Genomic DNA, 16,681 nt, shown 5'->3' on the forward strand with positions numbered 1-16,681 from the left:
GTAGGCCTACAATGTAACAATAACGTAGCAACAATGTAACATGTTACAGAGACGATCAGCCTACCTGGGGTCGCAAGTTACGTCCAGGTTATTCCTTCAGCGCGAGGTGAGATTTGTGCATTCCAAAGGTGGTGATGTCAACACGCAGGACTTCCGCTAGCACTGCTTTGCTCCCCCATCAAGCGCTATCTTCTAGAGTTGGGAATGAAATATGATAGCTCTTCAAGCAGCCCTCCTACACCCTAACATGGGCGTGGTGCACTGTCTCTGAGAAGTATAAATTCCCAATTTCATGTTTGACATAACATGCCTAGTCAGATCCTCTCCTCACTTAGCACATAAGAATAATCTTTAGTAGAATATCGTCATTATTGAATTAATTGTTTCCTTTGAAGTAAGTATACGTGCTGCAGGTCGGATGCATGTGACCTGGGAAAAAATGAGGCAACTGGCAGGTTAATACAGTATATGAAAGGCAGGAAAGTAATGTAAAAAAGTTTTGTTTTCTGAATAAGACTGAATAAGAATTGTGTAGAAAGAGTTGCACTTTCTTACATTGCCTAGTGTAAACATTTACTGGACCAAAACCCCCAATGAAAACAGTAAATGGCAAATGCAAAAGTGAATGTAAAGATAAAACGTATTTAAAAACATGTTTTCATAGGTAAACATTATCATTCATGGTCTACTCTGGTTATAAACCCAATACAGATGTCAGTGTTACCACATGTCCATGTCAGTCAGAGACAGACTGGCCATAGGGCAGTTCGGGCAAATGCCAGATGAGCTGGTCCATCTTTTGCTCTGTAGATCTGTCTAAATAGAGGGTTTTGCACAGAATTAAAATTAATTGGCTAATAATGGGAGCCTCAAGAAAAAATAGGGCCGGTGTGGAAGCCTCGAGGAAAATAATGGGCCGGTGTTATAGAAAAGCCTGGGCCGATTTCTGATCCCAGTCCGTCCCCGTTGTCAGTGTTACCACATTCCCAAACTCAATGACAGGGCCCGTCTCTGTCTCCTGGGTGAATTGTGCTCACATGACCACAGGTTTTATAAGTTAAGTCAACTCAATAAGGTTGATGAGAGGGAGCTCTCTCGACATGAAATTAGATTCCAAATGAGAAAATCTAATAAGAGGCAGCTGAAGGCCTGGCGGTGCACATCATGTTAAAGAGACGTGAAATCTGATTATGATTATTATATGGTCGGTCAGCAGGTGTGAGGACCACATAGCACACTGAGTACCGCTATGTGAAAGACCTCGGTGAAGAAATTATGCATACAGTTCTGAATAATTGTGCAAATGTTATTTAATTTAAGAAAGGACATATAGTACATTGTAGCAGCAACAAAAGCTCTGTGCTTACCCAATTCAATCTCATTCAAGATTTTATTGCACTCATCCCCCCCAAAACAAATGACAACCAATTTGTTTAGAAATCGCTTTAATTCAAATAATCAAATTTAATTAGCATTTGACAATGTGGAGTCCTATGTGGCTCAGTTGGTAGAGCATGGCTTGCAAAAACAGGGTTGTGGGTTCAATTCCTACGGGGGACCAGTACGAAGAAGTATGACAAATGTATGCACTCACTACTGTAAGTCGCTCTGGGAAAGAGTGTCTGCTAAATGACTAAAATGAAATACTTACACACTCGTCTCTAACATGCAGGCTTAGCATTCCCGAACAGTCCCCTAAAAAGTCAGAATGTTGAACAAACTTAATTTCAACTTACTTCACATGCCAATTTTGGCCCTATGTCGGAGGTAATCTAATACAAAATATTAGGGGTGTAACGATCCATCTACTACATCGATGTATCGATTTATATTCCTATGATCCAACTACATCGATCTGTGCTCGGCGAGTTGGCCTTTTGGACAACATATATCGATCTAACATCGTTTTAAAATGTAATAAATCGATTGTATCGATACTAGGAAATAACCCATTGGATTTAAGCACGTCAGACTTTATATGGATGTTTTTTCTTAGCACTTTTAATGATAAAGGCTTTAAACATTACTCGATTCAGTCTGCCTATCCGTGACGTCATCGCGCCAACAGCAGCGCAAAGGCGCAAAGACAACCAAACATAGCATGGCGGACTACAGAGGAGAAGCCGACGAGCGAGAAATTATCAAGCCACCATTGCGGTCCAGTGTGTGGAAACACTTTGGCTTTTGCAAAGATGGAGATGTTCTAAATAAGTCGCTCGCTGTTTGTAGGATATGTAAAGGTCAAGTAAAGTACAACGGCAACACGACAAATCTCTCCAACCACCTACTAAGGCGCCATGGGATTTCACACAACACCGACCGTCCAGGCACCTCTTGCAGCGTTCCCGCTGCTACAGCAGCGAAAGGTAAAGTCAACTCTGCAGAAGCCTCAGGTCTCGCCTGCATGTTTAGTCAGAGACTAGGCCAAAACTCAGCTCGGGCGAAAAACATCCCGGCAACAATTGCCAAGTTTATCTGCAAAGACATGCGACCCTACAGTGTGGTTGAAAATCCGGGATTCCGTGAAATGATTCAAACATTGGAGCCAAGGTACACAATACCAAGCCGACCACACTTCTCAGAAAAGGTTATTCCTGCATTGTACGAAAGTACTAAGAATGATGTGAAGCTGTCGCTTTCTCAAGCTGAACGAGTAGCGATAACTACAGATGGCTGGACGTCATGCTCAAATCAAGGGTATGTGACAATTACCTCTCATCACATTGATCCGGAGTGGAAAATGAAGACCTTTGTTCTGCTAACCAGAGTTTTAAATGAAGCCCATACTGGTAAAAATATTGGCGCGTTACTGCGTGAAGCCTGCATGGAGTGGAAAATCTACGACAAGAATCCTGCTATCGTCACAGATAACGCCAGGAATATGATTGTGGCCGGTGCAGAAGCCCAGTTCAGTCCACACATTACCTGCTTCGCACATACACTCAACCTTGCCTCGCAGAAGGGTTTGGGGGTGGACCGTGCTTCCAGGTTATTGGGGAAAGTGCGAAAAATTGTTGGATATTTTCACTGCAGCCCGATTGCATGTCATGCCCTACAGGAAAAACAAACTCTGATGGATTTACCAAAACATAAACTGATCCAAGACATAATCACCAGATGGAACAGTTCATTCGAAATGCTTGAACGTTTTTTGGAACAACAGCCAGCTATAATGGCAACTCTGATGTCCAAGGATCTACGAAAGGGGGTCACAGATGTAGGCACGCTGAGTGAGAGTGATATTGCCAACATGGATGACATTGTTCAGTTGATGGGTCCTGTCAAAATGGCAACCACTGTGATGTGTGAAGAAGACCAGCCAACTCTCTCTGTAATTGCTCCTCTTCAAGCAAAACTGCTGAAACACCTACAGCCATGCGAAGACGACTCAACCCTGGTTGCAGAGATTAAGAGGGTGATGGCCAGTGACCTCTCCACACGCTACAGAGGCACCCAAGATGCTCTCAACATAGGTAATTAATTTGGAGTCTTAATTAAAATCAACTTGGTTAATATTTTAGGTTATTAGACTGTATTAATTTGTAAAATGCCACACCTTTGCGTTTTCAAGTTTGAATTTGAGTTGTTTTTTCATATGGAAAAGTAAACAAGATATCTGCAATACAATTCTTAGTTCATGGTGGCTTTACATCATCACTGTGCCACATTTCTTTTAAACATACTAAAGTTTAATCTTCTGATTATTTTGTGTATGAGGAGGTGGTCATCACTTGCAATTTCAGGTCAACTTAATTTAATAATGCAATGAATGCAATATTCTTGTTCTTTAAACAGCATCAGCGTTGGACCCGCGATTTAAAGAACTGCCCTACCTGGAAAAAGAGGACAGAGAACAGGTCTACACAAAACTGGTTTTTGAGGCAGAAGTGTCCCACCAGGTAACTCTTCTCTCCTCTTTCCTCTGCTCTTTTCTCTTCTCCCCTTTCATTTGTCCTCTCTCAAATCTCATCTGTTCTTTATCTTCCTCTAAATTTATGTGTGCAGTATTACAGAGCAGAAATTTGAACAGTTCACACATTCTTACATCAATAGATGCAAGCAATGGGAAATCAGGAGGAAGACGAGGGAAGCTCAAGCACAAAGCTGTCAGGATTCAATGAAGAGACCACAGGTGTGTTTCATGTGATACCAATAAAAGATTGTTGTTGTTTTGTATTAATGAGAAACATGACTATATTTTGAAATATATTTCTTATATTCTAGCTCCAAATGAGTCACCTCCTTGTAAGAAGAAAGCCTTAGATGCGCTGTTTGGCGATTCCTTCACCCAAAGAGAAAGAAAATCCACAAGCGAGACAGCCAGAGCAGAGGTGTTAAAGTACCGAGCAAAAGATGCGTTGCCTTTGACTGAAAATGCCATGAAGTGGTGGAGATCTCAGGAGAAAGAGCTACCTGTACTTTCCACCCTTGCTAAACGGTACCTGTGCATTCCAGGCACCAGTGTGCCAGCAGAACGAGTTTTTAGTACTGCTGGCGACATAGTGAACGCACAGAGAAGTGTTCTGCAGCCAGTTCATGTTGATCAGTTGATATTTTTGAAAAAAAATCTGTAGTCATTGAAGAGTAGCCTAGTAGGTTACACTTGATCTTTTGTTGAATATTGTTTGTTTATTAAAATGAGAGTAGTAGCAGGTTCATCCACTGCTCATTCAACCTGAAGAAATGTTGGTTGCACTTTATTTTTGATATTAATACTGTATTTGTATTGTAATGTTGAAAAACAAAAGCAGAAGTAGCAGGTAAACCTACTGTTAATTCAACCTGAAGAGATGTTGGTTGCACTTTATTTTTGATATTAATACTGTATTTGTATTGTAATGTTGAAAAACAAAAGCAGAAGTAGCAGGTAAACCTACTCTTTATTCAACCTGAAGAGATGTTGGTTGCACTTTATTTTTGATATTAATATTGTAATATTTTTATGTTGAAAAACAAAAGCAGAAGTAGCAGGTAAACCTACTGTTAATTCAACCTGAAGAGATGTTGGTTGCACTTTATTTTTGATATTAATATTGTAATATTTTTATGTTGAAAAACAAAAGCAGAAGTAGCAGGTAAACCTACTGTTGAAATGTTGGTTGCACTTACTGTACTTTTATTGAAAATGTATTGAATATTGAAAATGAGATCAGACAATTTTAACTTCCTGTTAATTCAACCTAAAGTGTTGTTTGCACTTTATTCAAATAAAATGTGAATGCATTTGCCATTCATTGTTGTTTACTTGTTTATTTATATTCATAATTAATTGATACCTGATTCCATTACAAGAAACAGGAATCTAGGAAACTTCACCTGCACTGTCCAGTATCCAGGTATTTATTTCAGTCACACTGGTTGAATTTTTGGCTAAAAGGTTACTGAATCGATTTCAAGTCACTGAATCGTTTCGGATCGTATCGTTCTAAATGAACCAATATCGTCCTTGAATCGTATCGACAACCACGAATCGTGATACAAATCGAATCGTTGTTAAAACACCCCTAGTTTACACTGATACGTTCTCATACTTACAGCTATACATACTCACACTTTCATACTCACATTCACACACGAACCCCACCTTCAACAGGTCTGATCACATACAAGGCCCCTGGATAGGCAATCGAGTAGGCTACTTCCTTACATCAAACTAGATGTAGCTCCGGCGCTGATGTGCTCTGGCATTTGCAGGACAGAGCGTACTCACCAATTATTTCCCTCTCACTGTTTATTCTCTTCCCCTGTCCCCCTTGCGCCTTATCGCTCTATATTTGTATCTGTTTATGCAACCTATCTTCCTTGGCCATGCATGTATGTGATAGAGACAGAGATACTAATACTTTATGGGAATTAACCCTGTTCTTAGAATCAGCACTGTAGAACATAGCGTGTATAATAAGTATAGTGTTAATTGCAGTGTAGCCTAGGTTGCCTCTGGCTATGAATGTTTCTGTACTTGTATCAGTAAATTTTTGGCTAATAACATAGACCTAACAATTATTGTAAATGTGTGTTTACCTTGTGTTATAATAACCTATTTTCAATATAAATGATAGGACTGACTGAAAAGCTGACTTCCTCCATTATAGGCTCCTGGTTGTAATTATTACATGTGTAAGCCCACAACAGCATTGCTGTTAGATAGCTTCATTTATTTAGTTAGCTATACGAAATTAATAATAGCCTAAAACTTATATTAGCTGTATGGCTAGCTTTATTCAAAATAGCAGAACATACCTGCCAGGCGACAAGTCAGCTCTCCCGCGCTGCCTCTCTTTACGCGAAAATTGTCATGCAGACTTGTGCCCTCATGGAGATTCCGTGCAGTGGATAATTAATACTGAGGTATTAATTTGTGATACTTCACTAGGCTAAAACAAGGTTTACTCGTTCATTCGTGTCGGTCAACCACTGAAAACATAAATGTGTCAAACTTTGTCTGCCTCTTCTTATCCATTTGGTGGAATTTCAACCATGCTCCGTCTTCTCTGCTTCCCACCCCTCCTCGTGCACTTCTCCAATCCTCCCTCTCAGTCTCACAACAAGAGGATAATGCTAGTGTCTCGTTTCCCCTAGCAACCAGTTGCTATAGGAATATTCCTTAGTAATTCAAAGTGTTGATGATGATGATGATGAAGAGTCCAGATGTATGACCACGATAGTTAGATTTGGCTAGTTATTCAATCAAACACATTTATTTTACAATTATAGACCCCTAACCTAGGAAGAAATGTGTCTCTTATAAACGTCTGTGTGCAGTTACAGGTAGCATACTCCAAAAACTAGAGAAAATTCGACAAAAAATATATTAAATCCACCTTTTGCACAGTCCTCGGCATTTTAGCTGTGCACATCTCACATTTCCCAACACCGTTGCAGTAACTAGTCGTTTCTATGCGAAGCGGCTGCGGCCGCTTGTAGAAGTAGCCTTGATGACAGCACTTCCCACAGTGCGACCAAAAGAAAGATCTACACATATGAAAGCGGTATTTATCGCTCAATACAAAAAGTGGATTTAATATTTTTCTGAATATTCTCTGTTTTTTGGAGTTCCACCTGCAACTGCACACAGATGTTCATAAGAGACAAGTTTCTTCCGAATCGAGAACAAAGAAAGTATCGCCAAGGTTTGTAAAAAAATATCCTGATTATGGTAAACAGCAGCCTATGCAAGATCTCAGATGAGCTTTAGCTCTGCCACAGAGGTTCGTGTTTACATGGCTATCTAGCAGTAATGTTGGAGGCTACTGGCTTTGATCCAGTTCGTCTACTGGGAGGAGAAGATTTGTCTTTCCCCAGGATACCCTTGCTTGTGGAGATAATGCTAGCAACCGAATGCTTTAATAAAGGATGAAGGTATAGTAGACCCAAGTAGCCTATTGTAAACTGTAACACATCTCACAATTAGAGTAACATGCAATTTTATCATTGGGGACATCACACTTTGTGCTATAGAGTATAGACTGTTGGGTTTAACAACATTTCCAAAACTCCATACCTGATCATAGGCTTTTGTTTTGAAATGTGTATGCCAGTAATGTTAATTTTATCACCAGCACTTTTGGAACCATAGCACCACTGTAGCTATATAATCCAACCACCTTGACTGATGACTGTCAATTCCTGCTGGAAGTTTCTAACTTTCACAGACTAACCAACCTTTTCTAACTTTCACAGACTGACCAAACTTTTTTCACAAACGTTTTTAGAGATAGATTGTTGGTCATGAAGATGTCCCTTTCCTAAAATAGTGTAGCAAACAAGGGGCGGGGAAGCGAACCCAGGTTACATGCGTGAAAGGCACACACCCTACGCATCGCTCCAACAGATTTAACCCACTTGGTCAGAATTGTAATGTGGCTCACTGTATTAGCGAGGATCACTACACCGTTTCGACCACTTTGACCACCAATATGCAGCCTACCGTTTTTTAGAGAGGCAATAGATTTGTGGGAGTCCTTCGTAATTAAAACACTAACCAGCCGTAACATACGCATTCGATTTCTATTGTCTGCCATTTTCTTTTAGCCTCTGATTACTTTTATCTCCTAATGAAGATTTGTGTTGGTGTACTGGTTTTCCTCAACAGCCACCCTCTTTGGATGTATTATTGTTGCCGGCTGTACAGCCAGAGCTTGTGTGCTCGCCCAGGGTTTCAATTTTAGTCTATTTTAGGATTAGGGTTATGTCATGAAACGTGGGCTACTAGGCCTACATTATAAATATGACACAATCAGCATTTCACTTTGGATATGAATAATCCAAATTATCAATCAGTTATCAAAACGCTCAGATATAACCACCAGGGCAGGAGGGCGAAGAGATGAGAAGAGTAGGCTATCTCAGCTGATTTATGCAGGATATTTAAAATAATAATGTAAAACATATCTGTAGGCTTTTTAGTAACTATTTGAATGATGTTTTAGTCCAATGCATGTTGGTTGAACGCGTTGACACCTTGAACGTGAAAGTGAGTGGTTCAGTGAGTGTCTCCGCCTAGAACATCACAGAGCTGATGAACGCAGCAACGTTCTTTTTCAGAACCATGGCGAGCGCATTGTGACGCTGTCCCTTCTACTCCTACTCAGAGCCATAGATACAGTATTTTCTAAATGGTTATACTCCTACTGTTCTCTAAACAATGGTTTCATAGTTTACAATTGTATAAACTCCCAAATCATGCTCAAAATTCAATTTAATTGATGTCACTGTTGAGTGTTTTTTAATCAGTTTGATAAACATGTTTATCCCATTGTGACATAGCCAACCATGACTTATGGAAGACTTTGACGTATTAATGGTCCCTATAAAACCCTGTAATTCTAAGAAAGAATTGTCAGATGGTTTTGAACTCAGTCAAAATCACTGCAGTATGTAGAGCGATAATGAGTAGGTCTATGTTCAGTCGTTTGTTGAAAGCGACCCCGCAGAGATTCCTCCGCGAGAGGTCGCTTCTGTGTGCAGCTGACCTGTTGTTTGCGACCGGTTCAGCAGTCGACTTTAATAATAATAATAATATGCCATTTAGCAGACGCTTTTATCCAAAGCGACTTACAGTCATGCGTGCATACGTTTTTTGTGTGTATGGGTGGTCCCGGGGATCGAACCCACTACCTTTGCGTTACAAGCGCCGTGCTCTACCAGCTGAGCTACAGAGGACCACATATAGCAAATATGACGGTATCGGTGAGGATGCACTGGCCACCGTGGAGAGCGTGGACCGTGTTGTCACGGTTGAGGAGGGTAAGTTTACATATTTTACAATGTCTAAATAGTAATAGTCCCAAATGCCACCCAATACCCTATTTCTTATTTTGACCAGGACCCATAGTTCTATGGTTAAAAGGCGCTGGTCAAAAGTAGTGCACTAAATAGGGAATAGGGTGTCATTTAGGTAGCAATCATGGTGATGACATTTTTTACAGTGTAGCCCTAGATTAACAACAACAAACAAACTTGCTCCTTTGAAACCAAACCGTTGCTTTAGGTTTAATTGAACATGTTGGTACATTATGCAGACACATAAATACATTTGATGTCATACAATATAAAACACAAGTAAATATATGATCATGGACAGATGTCTGGTGTCTTGTAGCTAGTATTTCTTAAACTTAGAGAAAACAATCCTTTATTGTTTTTCATAAAGATAATGAGCCCACCCTGGACCAGGAGGACCCAGTCCTTGTTCAGGTAAGAATGCTGCAGGCCTATCAATAGCTTGGGTGCCAGTCTTTCTGCTCTCTTGCCAATTCCATCGTGGCAATATGATATTGGCATCACAATCCCATAAGGAGTGGACAGAGAGCTGAAACAGACTGGCACCCAGGCTATAACAAAACTGCTTCATTAGCAGGATTGGTTCAATAACAATCTGTCATTCAAACTGTCATTTTACTGACTCATAAATTGATCCTGATTTTCTTCCTTAGTATGTGGTTGAGGAGGTTGGGCACCGGCCCTGTCTGGCTTTAATCCCTTGGTCTGGACCTCTGTGGGTTCCCAGCTCTGTAAGTCCATCCATTCTGATACTCTTTGGTCTTCTCTCTGGTCTTAAAACTGGTTTATGTACTTTAAACATAAACATGACGTTTTCTGAAGAACAATATGGAAATACATTTCTGTAAACATATTCCCTATTTTTTATAACTGCAGCCAACATATTACCTTACCCATGCTGGGAGGATGCTGGTGAGAGAGCTGGCAGTGTTAAACACGCAGGTAACCATGCAGATTATTGGACAAAGCTCATCTGATCTAATAGGCAGGATTACCTTCAGTATCCACTACGGTAGTGAAATACTTTGATGTTCGTTCCCTCATTTTCTCACAGATATTCACAGTGGAGCAGCCCATTTTCATCTGTTTCACTCCTGCTAGGAGGATGGTATGGAATGAACTGTCCTCTCAAAATGAACAGGTAGCCATTCATATGCAGGTACCTCAGATGTTTCCTTAACCTTTCAACACAGACCTGTGTAGTGTCTCAGAATCTATCATGCAGTAGCCTCCTCTTGTGATCCTCCCTATATCAGTCTGTCAGACCTATAGGCTACCTGTCTATCATTCAAACGGACTTTTAATTTGATCCTGTCTTGTTCCTTAGTATGTGGATGAGGAGGTTGGGCAGCGGACCTGTCTGGCTTTAATCCCTTGGTCTGGTCCTCTGTGGGTTCCCAGCTCTGTAAGTCCATCCATTCTGATACTCTTTGGTCTTTAGACTGGTTTATGTAACTTAAACATAAACATGATGCTTTCTGTAGAACAATATGAAAATACATTTCTGTAAACATATTCCCTATTTTTGTAATAGTCTGTAACACTGCAGCCAACTTATTACCTTACCCATGCTGGACGGATGCTGGTGAGAGAGATGGCAATGTTAAACACACAGGTAACCATTCAGATTATTAACCATTACTCATCTGATCTAATAGGGATAATTACCTTCAGTATTCACTAGTAGAATACTTTGATATCTTTAAAGCTGTTATAGGGAGAATTTACTTGACTCTGTTCCCCTTTTTTTCACAGACTTCCAAATTGGTTATTGAGGAGCCTACCATTCACCTCACTGAAGCTGGGAGGCTAGTGCTTGACGAACTGTCAGCACCTTCAGATAGCCATTCACAGGTAGTCAATCACATTATTAGACAGTCATAGCTGATTAGTAATAGTACACATTACCATGTCCTCTATCTCCACAATTGTGTGTCTTATTAATCACAGAGCAATCTCTATAATTAGGGGATGTCTTTGTTTTTCAGCCAAATAGGGAAGACTCTGGTTTTCCCTATGAGAAGTTGCAGCTGGTTGGGAACTGGGGTTCGTTTCATTTCCATTACTGGAATATCCATTATGGACGAGTGCAGGTACTTCAGACATATTCTTAACATTTATGAACACACCTGTGTATTTGAACTCCCAATTGTCTCTGGGTTTTCTTTTGTATGTCTGTCCCTAATTGAAACCTAGGGGAAACTTGTCGTACGAACATCATGTGGGCTCTATATCACTGCCAGGGATTATACTCAGAACTGAAATCGCCTGCCAAATGTTATAGACATCTACAGCTAACATATAGAGAGAGGTCTGGAGACTGAAGAAGTTTTTTCTTTATAGCAAAATGAAGAGGACATGCATCACCTGTGCATTGTGAGGGGAGTGGAGAAGCAGCTGTGGTGGAGCAGAGTCATCCAGGAAAAAATCCTGGACCCATGGGTGAGAGATTCTCAACTTGTCTTTCGTCTCAAATGCACCTGATTTCTGTCAATGACACACATGCTATAGGTCTACTTATATTTCCTGGATGAAATGTAATGTTTCTCTGTCTCTTTTAAAGGGTCTCGTCCAGGTGGTCCTCACCAACAAGAAGCTGACTGGTATTAAGGTACAGTCAGGCAATTTTTCACAGAAAAAATGTAAAGTGGCAAATGTCCATTTACCTATTTGAATAAATACATGTTGACAGAAAATGAAATTACACGTTCTAATCGCTTGCCTCATTTTTAGTTCCTTGGTAGAAGGATCCATGGACTCATGTCCTGCCTTGTCAAGAGGAGGTCTGAGTTCACCTATTATGAGGATGCCCAGGTACACCCCGTTGTTTCTCTGTGTTATGATTTATTTCAGTGTTTGGTTGAGGGGTTTTCAATATGGTGGTTTTCAGTGTTGGGCTGACAGTGTCACATGTTGTGTGTTAAACAGCAGGTGGATATCTCCACCACAGTGGAGGGGTACCAGGAGAGGGGGGATGAGATGATGGCATATCAGTTCTCCACCTCTGACATCATCACCACCCCTCATGAGCCGTCCTCTGGCTCCTCTCACCAGTTCCCCCAGAATTCTCCGCCTCCCCCTTTCCCTTCCGATTCCCCTCCCAGTCCCCCTCCACCTTACCACTCCACCCAGGACCAGGACCAGACCCCTGACAGCACTCCTCAGGTAAAACTCTTTCTACAATCAATAATTCTTATTTCATTTGTACTTGTGTGTACAGGTGTGTGTCATTGTTTTGGTATCGATAGGTTTGTGTTGTCTGTCAAGGGTCAAGGTGTTAGGTCAAGATGAAAGTATTGTTATGATGTCACTGAATGTTTTGTCTGCTTCAGTTGATGTTGCAGGTGAAATGCAGTTTAGTAGAGTTTAAGTTAATGTGATGTCTGTTTTAGGAGTTTGAGGAGGAGTTTGTGGAGGAGCAAAATAATGCTGCAGATGTGCCCCAGTTGCGGTGGGTTCGCTTTCATGTGTTCATCTATAGTAAAAACCTTTGCTTTGAAATAATCTGCCCAATATTGTAGTTATACAGATGTAGGATCTTAATTTGAGACAGTTTGCTACAGCAGGAAAATAATCCTGCAGCAACAGGATGCATTTTTCGTTAGGGCAAATCGAGTCTAAAATTTCAAAGTGGAAATTACAAACTTGAAAATTCCAAATACGCTACAAGTTTGCATTTCCTGCCGTGCAGGAAAATTCTCAGCAACAAAAGAGTGATCAAATTAAGATCCTACATTGGTATGGTCTTTCTGAATCCTGCAGTTATAATATAGGCTAACATAAAATGATTTCTTAATTTCATGGCACTGATGTTTTAGCTTCTTAGGTTGAACATTTGTTATTGAACATTTCTATTTACAGGCGTTACTTTGAAAACCAAGGGACAACCAACTTCTCTCTGAGGCTGGCCGGTATCAGACGTGCTATGGAGGTGAGAAAATGTGAATTTAGCACCTTTTGTTTTTCACTTCATGAACATTTCTGGACTATTTGTAAATGTACTGTCTTGTTCTCACAGGCTCTGACATCCTCAGACAGTACCTCCCTCAATTACCTCACCCACGCTGGGAGGATGGTGTTGAGTGGACTATCCGAGCTCAACCAGCAGGTAACCAATTACATAATTGTGCAACGTTCATCAGACCAGATATATAGTTCCCACTGGGCACAGATGTCATTTCAACGTCTCGTTTTGATTTACATTTGGTTGAGTTGTCAACTAATGTGAATTCAATGTGAAATCCCCCCAAAAATTAACGTAATTGGATTTAGGTTAAAAGACGAAATTCCCTTACGTTGATGACTTCTTTCAAATCCAATCAGTTTCCCACTTTGATTCAACATCATCACATTGACATTTTTTATTGATACAACATTGATTCAACCAGTTCTTGCACAGTGGGTTACCTTTAGGCAACAGTGATTCATAGGGTTTAGTTGAAAAGTTTCAACGTCATACTAGCCAAACAATCGGAGGCCCTTTGAATTACAGACCTGAATCTTTGAGTTTATGATCTAAGTTTTAAGGAATTTTATGATTGTTTTGTTTTGAGGATGTGAGGCAGTTTCAGCAGGCCTACGACCTACTGGTGAACTTCATTAATGAGCCAGCAAACAGGGAGCGACTAGAGCAGGAGATGGCTCTCGTAGGAGTAGGTCTACATGAAAGCTTGAGCGTTAGCTGCAGGCACCGTCTTCTCATCTAACATCTACTCAATGAGACTTTCTAAAGTGCTTGTCAATGAAGATTATGTAATTATCCTATTTGTTTGACTTCAGATCGACCGCATCAACTTCGCAGATGTTTTTTATGAATTCGTTCTACTAAGCCTTCTAGAAGGAAAGACATCTCTTCCTATATCTGTAAGTGGCCCTAAGAATGGAACATCCTGTTGTTTATCTATGCTATACACACTGTTGTCATATCAGATCTGTAGACACTCACTCATGTCCCTTCTCCAGAAGCCTGGTAGCTTCCTTTATCTGCTCCTGGAAGTCATAATGAGGATTCACCCTCCTGGAGGAGCCTGGACAGAGGCTGCTGGGAACTTCTACCTCCTCGTTAAGGTATCTATCTATCTATCTATCTATCTATCTATCTATCTATCTATCTATCTATCTATCAATCAATCAATCAATCAATCAATCAATCAATCACTCACTCACTCAATCACTCACTCACTCACTCACTCACTCACTCACTCACTCACTCACTCACTCACTCACTCACTCACTCACTCACTCACTCACTCACTCACTCACTCACTCACTCACTCACTCACTCACTCACTCACTCACTCACTCACTCACTCACTCACTCACTCACTCACTCACTCACTCACTCACTCACTCACTCACTCACTCACTCACTCACTCACTCACTCACTCACTCACTCACTCACTCACTCACTCACTCACTCACTCACTCACTCACTCACTCACTCACTCACTCACTCACTCACTCACTCACTCACTCACTCACTCACTCACTCACTCACTCACTCACTCACTCACTCACTCACTCACTCACTCACTCACTCACTCACTCACTCACTCACTCACTCACTCACTCACTCACTCACTCACTCACTCACTCACTCACTCACTCACTCACTCACTCACTCACTCACTCACTCACTCACTCACTCACTCACTCACTCACTCACTCACTCACTCACTCACTCACTCACTCACTCACTCACTCACTCACTCACTCACTCACTCACTCACTCACTCACTCACTCACTCACTCACTCACTCACTCACTCACTCACTCACTCACTCACTCACTCACTCACTCACTCACTCACTCACTCACTCACTCACTCACTCACTCACTCACTCACTCACTCACTCACTCACTCGATGATGTGTCTGTTGTCAACAGGGCCAGATGAAGGCATGGCTAGAATCCATCTTCAACCTCAATGAGTCAATCTATGACAGCCCAGAGAGGCTCTCGGGGGAGGTGATGGGGAATCTAGAAATACAGGTTGATTTCCTGCTGTCCAGCCTGGATTAAGGTTCCCAAACTGAGCTGAGGGCCCCATCACAAAATAAAGTGTTTTGCATTTAAACATTATCTGTCATTCGTAAACAAATGTTACATCATGTGTAGGGGAGAGTGGGGTAAGTTGAGCCATTTTTTACATTCAGCATTACTCTGTCAAGGGAAATATAGTATTCTTTCAAAAATATACAGTATCTGTCACGACTTCCTCCGAGGCTGCCCCTCTCCTTGTTCGGGCAGGCTTCGGCGTTTGTTGTCACCGGCCTTCTAGCCACTGCCGCTCCTCATCTCATCATTCCATTTGTTTTGTCTTGTTTATTACACACACCTGGTTCATATCCCCTCATTAGTACCTGTATAAGTGTTCCCTCTGACCCCTTGTCTTTGTGTGTGATTGTTTATTGTGGAGGAGAGAGAAGCTCGGTGGAGCTCCATGTATTTTGTATCGCCGGGAATATTCCCTGTGTGCCTTGTATTTTCCAGTGCCCCTGTTTTGCGCACTGGAGTGTTTTTACTAGGGGTGTAACGATCCATCTACTACATCGATGTATCGATTTATATTCCTATGATCCAACTACATCGATCTGTGCTCGGCGAGTTGGCCTTTTGGACAACATATATCGATCTAACATCGTTTTAAAATGTAATAAATCGATTGTATCGATACTAGGAAATAACCCATTGGATTTAAGCACGTCAGACTTTATATGGATGTTTTTTCTTAGCACTTTTAATGATAAAGGCTTTAAACATTACTCGATTCAGTCTGCCTATCCGTGACGTCATCGCAGCGCAGAGGCGCCAAGACAACAAAGCATAGCATGGCGGATGACAGATGAGAAGCCGACGAGCGAGAAATTATCAAGCCACCATTGCGGTCCTTACAAGAAACAGGAATCTAGGAAACTTCACCTGCACTGTCCAGTATCCAGGTATTTATTTCAGTCACACTGGTTGAATTTTTGGCTAAAAGGTTACTGAATCGATTTCAAGTCACTGAATCGTTTCGGATCATATCGTTCTAAATGAACCAATATCGTCCTTGAATCGTATCGACAACCACGAATCGTGATACAAATCGAATCGTTGTTAAAACGAATCGTTACACCCCTACAAAATATCCACAGGGAAGTGTTAACAACCCGACCTTCAGTACGCTGGTTTGTGACAAACACTTGCACAATTTGGCCTAGCCTAAACAAACCACAGACCGAACAGCAAACAGCTATTGTTTACATATTGTGCAGCACGTGCAATGAGTCAAGAGATTGAAAATACAAGCAACAGAACCTACTGGTGCCGCAAAAAGTAGGGTAAACAACACTTTGCTGTGGATACCCTATCTCCACCTACCGCCAAAAGGACCAATAGCATGTACAACCAGTAAAG

The 16,681-nt window shown here is 41.2% G+C and overlaps 1 long non-coding RNA gene across 1 annotated transcript; it reads left to right on the forward strand.

Moving 5' to 3' along the window:
• Positions 1-3,070: 3,070 nt before the first annotated feature.
• Positions 3,071-4,352, forward strand: LOC311147529. Its single transcript, XR_014614797.1, has 4 exons — positions 3,071-3,473; positions 3,796-3,899; positions 4,054-4,132; positions 4,225-4,352. It is a non-coding gene; the product is annotated as an uncharacterized lncRNA (long non-coding RNA).
• Positions 4,353-16,681: the final 12,329 nt, after the last annotated feature.

This window comes from Coregonus lavaretus (genome assembly GCF_964263955.1).
Source record: "Coregonus lavaretus genome assembly, chromosome: 20".
Lineage (NCBI taxonomy): Eukaryota > Metazoa > Chordata > Actinopteri > Salmoniformes > Salmonidae > Coregonus > Coregonus lavaretus.